At 51.3% G+C, this 10321-nt stretch overlaps 1 protein-coding gene across 1 annotated transcript in view; it reads right to left on the reverse strand.

The window, feature by feature from the left end:
- Positions 1-3400, reverse strand: part of LOC120858137 (vitamin D3 receptor) — a 106672-nt gene extending 103272 nt beyond the window's left edge. Inside the window, exon 1 of the mRNA XM_040233988.1 lies at positions 3160-3400. The gene's annotated coding sequence lies outside the window, so the exon portion shown is untranslated. The remainder of the gene's footprint in view (positions 1-3159) is intronic.
- Positions 3401-10321: the final 6921 nt, after the last annotated feature.

Genomic DNA, 10321 nt, shown 5'->3' on the forward strand with positions numbered 1-10321 from the left:
TGTTCGACTCTGTGATTTAGTTTGTCTCCCCTCCCTGATTTTCTGTGGGCCTCTGTCTCCTCCATCCTGCCCACTCAGCACAGGGGCAGCAGGAACCTTCTAACTGCGTTGCAGGGGGGTGGGGGGGCAGCCCCTGGGCTTCCGACCCCTGCCCCCTGCCTGAGCCTTTGCTGGCTCCGCTGGGAGGTCTCCCCACCTCACAGCGCCCCCCGCCCAGGTGAAAAGAGCCCGAGAGCCTCAGTGGTAGAGCTGAGCTGAAAGGGAAGAGGAAGCTGATGAAACTGGGGTGCAGGCAGATGGAACTTCTGTTGTTAGGGGAATGCAGAGCGACGGGGTGGGGGGCTGTCTGAGGTCTTGTGTAATTAGAGCTAAGAAGGAAGTTGAGTTCTGGAGGAAAACAGAGCCTTGAGTGACGTAAGAGTGGGTTTCTGGGATGAATTCTGATACTACGTTCTTCTCGGGGTCTAACCTCAAGCCTGCCTGCTGCAGAACTAGCTCTTCCCCATCTGTTCCTTTTTTGCACCGTCAGAACCTGTGCAGGGAGCAAAGTGAAAGCAGGAACAAGAGGTGCTTGCGAAGGGTAGAGAGAGTCTTTCTCATCAGCCTGTAAAGCCACCAGGATGTCCCTTCCCCACCCCCAGTCACCTGAAGCTCCCCAGTCCTTGGCATAGCCCAGAGACCATGCTGGAGGCAGAGGCCACTCCAAGCCATGTAGACAATCTTCCTTTCATGACCTTATTTATTATTCTTTTCCCACCTCTCCACCCCTTCCCCACCAGCTGCTTAAAATATTTTTCAAACAGAAAAATCCAACCACAGCTGGAAACCAACCCTAAAGTTAGTCCAGAACGTGGGAGCTGCCAGGGAAAATTGCCGGAGCTCAGGCGGGGCTGTGGGAGGCAGGGCTTCAGCCACGGAGGCAACCCGGCTCTCTGGGGGCCCCAGAGGGACAGGAGACCAGGCAAGAGGGCCCTCGGGTCCCATCACCATTCCACACAAGGTCAGTGAAGACTCGTGGTGGCCAGGCCCTGAGCTGGGGCCCTGAAGGGACACAAATCAGCTTAAGTAAAGAGACCTTTCCTTAAGGAGTAACAGGCTTCAGGAGGGGGTAAGGCACAGGCCCTCCAGTGACAACAAGAGCATACACTTAGAGAGTGTTTCCTACGTTTGAGGTCCAGGCCTAAGTACTTTTACAAATGTGGCTCAAAGCCCTATCAGGGCTTCCCTGGTGGTCCAGTGACTGAGAATCCACCTGCCAACGCTGGGGACATGGGTTCGATTCCTGGTCTTGGAAGGGTCCACATGCCACAAGGCAACAAAGCCCGTGCACCCCAGCTACTGAGCCTGCAAGCAGCAACTGGTGAACCCTGCACACCCTAGGGCCCATGAGCCACAACGGCTGAGCCCGAGTGCTGCAACCACTGAAGGCCTGCTCCACAAGAGAAGCCACCACAAGGAGAAGCCTGCTCACTGCAGCTAGAGAAAACCCAGGTGTAGATACCAAGACCCAACACAGCCAAATATTTACATAAAGTTTTAAAATCCTATCAGCCCTGTACAGAAAGTACTATTGTTCTCCTCATCTTGTAGAGGAGAAAACCAAGGCACACAGAAGTTAGGAAACTTTCACCCCCCCACCATAGAACTATAGAGGCTAGAGCCAGAATCTTGGCCCAGGGAGCCCAGAATCCATGCTCTCAGTGCTGTACTCTGCCACCTCTGTACATGCAAAGGCAAAGCAAGGACCCCATGAGACAGTATAAACAACATGAAAATTCAGAGATGGTCCCTGGCAGAGGGTCAGAATCAAGGAGGGCTTCGTGCAGGAAGCAGCACAAGCACCACTTCTGGAAGGAGAGTGGGGACTTTGGGCCTATCTCAGTGGCAGGGGCAGAAGGTATAGAGCAGAGAAAGCTGAGGCAAGAGCAGACAGAACACAGGACCCAGGGGACCCAACTCCCAGCATATGACCCCCACCACTCGAGAAGCCACCCCCACCCCTGCCCAGTGCCCAGAGAGAAAGAATGCATAGCTGAACCCAGGCCCGGCCACAGCAACCACTGTCCAGATTCACCCTCCCTCTCTCCAGCATCCCAGGCTGCTTTCTCTCCTCCCTCTGACACCTCCCATCCAATCCTCTCACCCTTCCTGTTTGTACTGGTCCCCTTGCACACCTGTTCACAAGGGTGGGTGAGAGCCCAAAACTACTAAAAATTCTCTATAACACAAATGTTTGGTGGCATTTAATTTAGACCAAAGTCACCAAGCGATCTTGTGGCCATGCAGCCATGTGGCCTCAAGACCCCAAGAGATAGGGTGGCAGGTCCCTGGGCTGGACACCCGTTCTCTCTGCCTTGCCTCCACTTGTCTCTGAGGCCTCTTCCAGTCACGGGGTCTGAGCCTTGGTATTCTCTCTGGATCTGTTTGGTGTGTTGCGTTTCAGGTCTAAAGGCCTCGTGAGCACAGAGTACTCATCTCTCTTCTCCATCCCTAAGGCTTGCCACGGAAAGACCAGCTGGGTGGATGCTCAAGGCTAATTCAAAGCTGGCGGCATCGGCCAGTCTTCTGCACGCCCTCCATGCAAGCTTCTAAGAGCTTGTTGATACTGAATCACCATCACCGTAATATCTGATTAATAGCTGCCGTTTACTGAATGCTTATTGCCTGATGCACAGTATTCTAGAAATTTCTCATGGATTAGCTCATTGCATAATTTAAACAATGCTGCATATGGTTGGATGGCATCACTGACTCAGTGGACGTGAGTCTGAGCAAACTCCAGAGGTGGTGAAGGACAGGGAAGCCTGGCATGCTGCAGTTAGACACGACTTAGTGACTGAACAATATATGAGGAAGCTGAGGCCCAGAAAGGGTTAAAGGCCGTGCCCAAGGTCACAATCAGGTGCAGGGCTTCCACAGGGAGGGAGGGAGCACCCGGAGGGCAATGACTGTGTTTTGTTCGTCATTGTCTCTGCCCCAAGTCCCTGCAAGGCTGGCCTTTACTAGCACAGGAGAAGTGGGAAGACAAAGCTGTGAATTCTGAAGAATTGCCTCCTGTCCAGGAATCTGTGAAAACCACCTGCCCCAGGCCCATGACGTGGAGGGCTCTGAGTCCTTTCTCAGCTCTGGGCCAGCTCGACTCCAGTTGCAAGGACCTACCTGTCCCAAGGTGGGCCTCGCCTGGGTGCACGGAGGTCCCAGGACGGGCAGCTGGCTCCTTCTGGTCCCCCCAGGCGGGCCAGGCCAGGTCACTGCCAGGCCTGCTGAGGTGGCACCTCAGCTTTGGGTGGGCTCCCCTCCTCGGATCCTGGCTCCTCCTGAATCCTTCTGTGGAAGCTGCTGCTGCTGCTGCTGCCAAATCGCTTCAGTCATGTCCGACTCTGAGCGACCCCATAGACGGCAGCCCACCAGGCTCCCCCGTCCCTGGGATTCTCCAGGCAAGAACACCGGAGTGGGTTGCCATTTCCTTCTCCAATGCAGGAAAGTGAAAAGTGAAAGTGAAGTAGCTCAGTCGTGTCCGACTCCTAGCGACCCCATGGACTGCAGCCTACCAGGCTCCTCCGTCCATGGGAGTTGCCAGGCAAGAGTACCGGAGTGGGATGCCATTGCCTTCTCCTTCTTCTTCTGTGGAAGCAAACAACCCCAAACCTCTGCCGGTGTTAAGGCTGAGCCTCAAGAACTGAGGGCCAGGCTCCTGGGCCTCTTGCGCCCCCTGGTGGAAGAAACAAAGTAGTGCCCATGCCTGCAACTGCTTTGTGAATCCAACCTTCCCTTTTCTCTCCTCCCTCCATCCTCTCTCCTCTCCTCACCTTCATTCACTCACCCTTGACTGCACGTCCACTGGGGGCTGGGCACCTGCCATGAGATGGGGATGCAGACCGTGTCCTGTGACTGTGACACTGTGCTTGTCCTGAGGTGCTCACCTTGTACTCACTTAAGTCATTCCCTCATCCTACACACAGCTGTGGAGCTTCTACTCTCCGCCAGGTTCTCCTCTAGGCTCCAGAGACACCACTTCTGCCCACACGGAACTGACAGTCTAACAAGACATTCAGCCTGGTTGACAGAGGGTTATAATGAAGAAAGCGCAGGCGCTAGAGAAGAGACAGGTGTGAAGACAGCAGGGCTGACGCCGAGCAGCGTGTGCACAGGGGCAGCAGGAGAAGACCTCAGAGTGACATCTGGGCTGGGCTTGTGTGGCTGTGTGGGATCTCTCCGGGAGTAGGACAAAGGGTGTGGATTGGGTGGGGCAGGGAGAAAAGAATATCCCACACAAAGAGGGCAGAACTAGCGAGCACATAGAGTCCCAGCATGTTTAGGGAGCTACAAATAGCCTGCTGTGGTCAGAGCGTGTGGTTAGAGGGAAGAGGGCAGCAGGAGAGTGGAAGGGCCTTGCAAGCTGTGGAAGGGGTTTGGGTCTCTTCCTGCAGCCTGTGAGGAGCCACCGAAGGTTTTAAGAGACAAGAAGATACCACCACGTTTGCATTTTATTTATGGTAATTAATTAATTAGGATGTGCCAGGTCTCAGTTGCAGCAGTGTGGGATCTTTGATCTTAGTTGCACCATGTGGGATTTTTAGTTGCAGCATGCAAATTCTTAGTTGCTGCATGTGGAATCTAGTTCCCTGGCTAGGGATTGAACCCATGCCCCTTGCACTGGGAGTTTAGAGTCTTAGTCACTGGACCACCAGAGAAGTCCCTGCATTTTATTTAGAAAAGGACCACTAGACCAATGGAATGTGGGCTATCAGAGCAAGCAACAGGGGCTCGTGGAGCCCTTGTACTCCAGCTGGGTGACATGGATTCACTTCTCCAAGCTGCAGACTCCTCATCCATCAAAGGCGATAATGATGCCCCATCAGCAGAGCTGTTGAGGGGACCAGATGAGACTGTGTGTGTAGCACCTACCCCAATGCCTGACACGTAATAGACACTCAGGAAACGATCATGATCTTGAAACAGAAAGCCTAGTAGGCAGGCTATTACAATTGCTTAGGCAACAGATGTGGAGGACTGAGTCCAACCACTGACCGTAGAGGGATGAGGAGTGAGAAATGGAGCACTTCCTGCCGTATCAGTAAACAAGGATGTCATAGTCATCAGCAATCGCAGCCCTCCAATGTGACTGGCAAGCCCTAAGGGCACTCAGGAAGGAGGAGAATCCCTGCGATCCAGCAGCCATCAGGACTGCAGACACTCCCTACGGTGAGCCCCAAGGGAGCTCAGGATGTGAAAAAAACAGAGGATACTGGCCCAGGATAGCTGGGATGCATATGAAATGAATTTCAGTGAGCCCAGACTCTTGCATCCACCCATACTTAGAAAAGCACTAATTTCCTTAACTTGGGATATCTGATTTTCTTCAATTAACAATAATCTTCTGAAATCCAAACTACCAATCCTTAGCAAAATTTCTATATGATCTGTCTCCTCCCCTTGCCTCCTTGGAGCAGTTCTCTCAGGGTTACTTGAGATGCTATCTCCTGGGTTTGGAGTCCTAAAAATCCCCACCGAATAAAGCATATAATAAAGTCATAACTTTTAGGTTGTGACTATTTTTTAAGTCGACAGGAGGGAAGACACCCAGAGCTTCTTCAGACAGTTGGCTTTCAGGATGGGGTTGGATGTGGATTTTGTTTCTCTAAGGACCTCTTGGAGTCCATCTCTGCCTCCTGCCCTCAGGCTCTCTCTGGGGCTTCCTTATTCCTATCACCTTCTTAGGGGGCGGCGTTGCTTAGGGGTGTCAATTCCCAGAGGGGAGGGAGGGCCATGGAGTTTACATTATGTGTGGATAGCACACACATCAATGTGACTTAGAGAGTGTTCATCTCAGGTCATCGTCAGTGGAGGGACTTTGGCAGTTATAAGGATCAAGGCCCCCCCAGCCATTGCATAGGCCCTGGGGACGGTTGTCAATAGGCTTCAGGGGCGGGCATTTGTCTCCTTCATCTGCAAGTCCCCCTGCAAGAGAATCTAGTTTGGTGTGCCTTTTAAGATGTCCGTTTGCGTTTTGGTTTTCCCTGTATTTCTGTCCCCTGTTCCATTTAGATATCAGCCCTTTGGGGCTCTTTGATTTTTGTGGGGTAGAAGCTTTCTTAAAAGACTGCTTTAAGACTATTCCTTAATCTGTCTTTCATCAGTGGCTCAGTGATTGAGCTGAGAGAGATAATACTAGGTGTCCCTGAGGTGCTGTTGAAGAGAGAAAGGAAAAACAAGGAGAGGGCAGGGAGAGCTGGAGCCTGCATCAAGTGGGGAAAGTGATAGGGGCAGAATGAAGGGACAAGATAAGTGATCGGTTAACCCCACGGCCTGGCTGCGTGTGTGCTCAGCCGCCTCTGACTCTTCGCCACCCCATGGGCTGTAGCTCACCAGGCTCCTTTATCCGTGCAATTTCCCAGGCGTGAATACTGGAGTGGGTTGCTGTTGCCTTCTCCAGAGGATTGTCCCCTGTCAGGGATCAAACCCGTCACCTCCTACATCTCCTGCCCTGGCAGGAGGATTTTTAACCACTGTGCCACCTGGGAAGTCCATGAATCCCACTAGGGGATTGTAAGCAGAAAAATATGGGAGACCCTGATAAGTTCATGATTACTCAAAGAAGCAGGTTTGCTTAACCACAAAACCAAGCAGGCTTGCATAGCAACAAAACCATACAACAGAAGCATGGGACATGCCCCCCAAAAATAAACAAAGGTGGCGAGAGACCCACATCCTGCCCAGTGAGCTCAATAAGTTAATGATCTCTAGGATAGGTTCTGTGCACACAAAAAGCAATCATTTATGGAAAGGTGACTTTTCAAAATAAAAAACCCTCATTGTACTGAAACCTGAAAATATTTTTCCCAAGTGCTATATGACAGTCCTGGCCTGACCATACAGGGACAAGTAAACTTCCCTGCCTGACCCGGGGGAGGAACTGATGATGGAAACGTGCCGTCTACTTAAGAAAGACAAAGAAGGCCCTTCTCCACCCTGCCCCCCACCCCTCACTTTTCCTTTGATTATAAAACTGTAGCCCAGTGAGTTCTTGGGACACAGCACTTCTCACCTGCCTGCTTGTAAGCCTGACAAACATCCTATTCTAATAAATCACTTCTTACCTACCACATTGCTCTCGCTGTATTCTTTTCTGCACCAAGGCATAAAGGACTATGGTACCAGAACTCTTCAGAGCCCCCGAAGCGACATCAGTAGGTTTTGAAAGGACCGCCTGCAAGCAAGCCCACTGACAAGGCTGTGAGGCTCTGAGACCCCTGCCCTGGGTCTGCTCTGTGCACTGGGCATGCTCAACCCTGGGCATCAGTTGTGCCAGGCAGAGCAATGATTCCCAGACCCCGAGAAAGCACTAACAGCCCCCAAATCAGAGGCCTGTGGAGTGCTGGATGAGGAGGAGAGAGCATGACATGGTGGGCCGAGTGTGAGAGGCCCTTCCTGCCCCTGCTTCCTGACTCTAAGAAGCAAATCTGTGGGGCTCTTGAAACATCTTGGGGAAGAGAAGAAGCCTTGATGACCAAGGAGATTAAATTCCACACCAGTCTGGGACTCTGAGTTAGATTTAGGTTGGTTCCCCAACCCCCCTATTTTTAATAGTGATCTTGCAGAAGCAGCAGCAGTGAGTAGTAGCTTGAAGTGAGATCTTAGTTCCCTGCCCAGGAATTGAACCTGGGCAGCCTGGATGAAAACCAGGAATCCTAGCCACAAGTACAGCAGGGGCTAGAGACTAGAAGCAAAATTCCCCTGGCCCTTGCCTCCATTGAAAAGTGCATTCCTCAAGGAGGCAAAAACTGTAAAAATAGATAAAAAGTGTATTATTAGAGACACAGCACAACAAATGGGAGAGCACACATAGAAACAGCTTGTTTAGTTAAGACAGAAGCAACACAGAGATACACACCCAGAGAGAGAGGTTGGGCGTCCCCTCTTTGAGAAGGAGAGCGGTAAAGAGGTGGTTAAGTCAATTATATGGGGAGTCTTTGCTTATCTTTGGCCAATTACCTGATTTCTTTTTCCTGACCTGCCCTAGGACGCTCCCCAACATGCATGCACAACTTTTTTCCAAGATGGAGTTCAGCCCAGAGTCCTATAGAGGGACCTTGGCATCACTTGTTCTGAGATGATATCCTTCCTTCTCGACCGCCAAGGAGCCTCTCCACACGTGCAGTGTCTCCGCTGCCCCAAGAATGAGAAATATGTGACCTCTTGATCTTCTACTCAGGTAGGGCTTAGCCTCTCTCCATCCCTGCCATAGCTGTTATCTTCAAGTGTCCTCAAGAGACAAAGCCTGGCTATTTGACCTGTTTTTGTTGCTTATTTCTAAGTGCAAACAGGAGGCTGATTGTAAATATCTAGCCCTGAGCCCACCTGCTCCTTCCTCAGGAAATGTATACAGGAAACTAGCTGTAAATACCTACCCTGGGCCCATTTATCTCCTGCCTCAATAGGATATCTTTCGTCCACCTGGGTTTCTGGAGGAACGCTCATACCTCCCATGCAGACAGCACTCAGAACACTATTGGCTGTCCCAGGGTGCGCCCCTGAGCCAGGTAAGCGTAGGTCCCACAGTCAACCTCCTCTGTGCTCTTGGGGATGGAGCTGAGAAGACCCTGGCCTCGCTGACCTTCAGTGGTGTGTGGTAGATTATCAGTTCCTTGAATGCACAAGCCCCTGCATCCCCACTGTCTTCCCATCAAGGTGGGAAGAGCTCTCTAGGCAGAGCTCCCTGCCTCCAGCTGCTGTGGGCTCAGCACACAGGGAACCCGACCACCCACCACCCACCTCCCACTCAGATCCCTTTTGCATACAAGCACCCTCTGGGTCACTTCTCTTCCTAGAACAGGCCTGTAAACCTACTTCCTGTGACCATTCTTCATAGGATATAGCACAGTAAAGTATAGCAGAACACTCTTGATCCAGTTCTGACCTTACCACTATGGCTAGGGCAGGCAGCCTCCCGGACTCAGACTAAAATGGAAATAACAGCTGCTTCCCATCTAAACAAGTGCCAGGTAAGTGGCAAAATGCTCCACTGCTAGAAGAGGTTCTTAAAGGCAAGGGACCATATTCTCCCCCTTCTCCCTCTAGACCTTCCTAGCGTTACCGAAAGGAATTTGTGTGGTGGATCCAGCTGCTTATCGCTCAAAAGCCAATAAACAGGCCAGGTTGGTGGAAAGGACAGTTTGCTTTATTTCAGATGCTGGCAACTAGGGGTTGGGCAAGGGGAAGGTTGTAGACATCTGTCCAAAGGCCGACTGCCCCCCCCCGCCACTGCCCCCAACAAGCAGGGGGTGAGAGCTTTTGTAGACAGGGTGGGGTGGGGGGCTATGTGCAGAAATAGCACAGTTGTCTCTAAGAGTCATCTTTAAATTGGTCGTCAGTGGTCTGACCAGCATCATCTTGATTGTTTTAGGTACAGTTAATCTTCAGTTCCAGGGTCAGTTTGTTCCCGTTTCTTTGTGGTCAGTTCTTAGAATCGTGGCAGCTCATGTCCTGGGTACAGTCTGGTCATCGTGGAGCTATCTTCTCCACCTGGGGTTTTGGTATCTATAAGACAGCTCACAGGATATGGCTCAGAGTATTATCTATAGCCCTTGAGAAAGAACTAAAGGTCCTTGACTATGCTTAAAGACTACATTATTATAATTTAGGTTCCTTTGATTGTTTTCCTTTGTTCCAGCATTTCTCACTTCTCTGATTTAACTTAGTTTTTGACTAAAGTTTTCCACAGGCCAAAGGCAGGCAGAGGATATGGGGGCAGGACAAAGATCATACAGTCCTGCTCTGTTTCACCAGAACTGGACCTGGAATCTTGGAGGGCAGGGCCTATCATTCCTCTTTATCTGAACAACACATGCGCCAGAGCTCTGCACACTGAAATCCCTGAGCTAGAATAAACGCAGAATCCTTAAGCTAAACGGGTTGTGTGCCCCTTAAATCCGCGTGGCCACAGTGTCTGCAGCAGCCGCTCTCTATCTGCACTCTAGTGAGTCCCCAAATCTCTTTGGAAAGTATACGGAACAAGGCAATGGCATGTCTGGTTCCGGTCTGTATTTAACAGCAAGCAAATTTTCTCTGGACTTTCCTGGTGGGTCAGCGGTAAAGAACCCACCTGCAATGCAGGAGATGCGTGCTCCATCCCTGGGTCAGGAAGATCCCCTGGAGAAGGAAATGGCAACCCGCTCCAGTGTTCTTGCCTGGGTAATCCCATGGACAGAGAAGCCTGGTGGGCTACAGTCTATGGGGTCACAGAGTCAAACAGGACTTAGTGACTAAACAACAACAGTAAGTTGTCTCCACTGTGTGAATTAACAAAGGGCACAGGATG

This window comes from Oryx dammah, unplaced genomic scaffold (assembly GCF_014754425.2).
Source record: "Oryx dammah isolate SB20612 unplaced genomic scaffold, SCBI_Odam_1.1 HiC_scaffold_29, whole genome shotgun sequence".
Taxonomy (NCBI): domain Eukaryota; kingdom Metazoa; phylum Chordata; class Mammalia; order Artiodactyla; family Bovidae; genus Oryx; species Oryx dammah.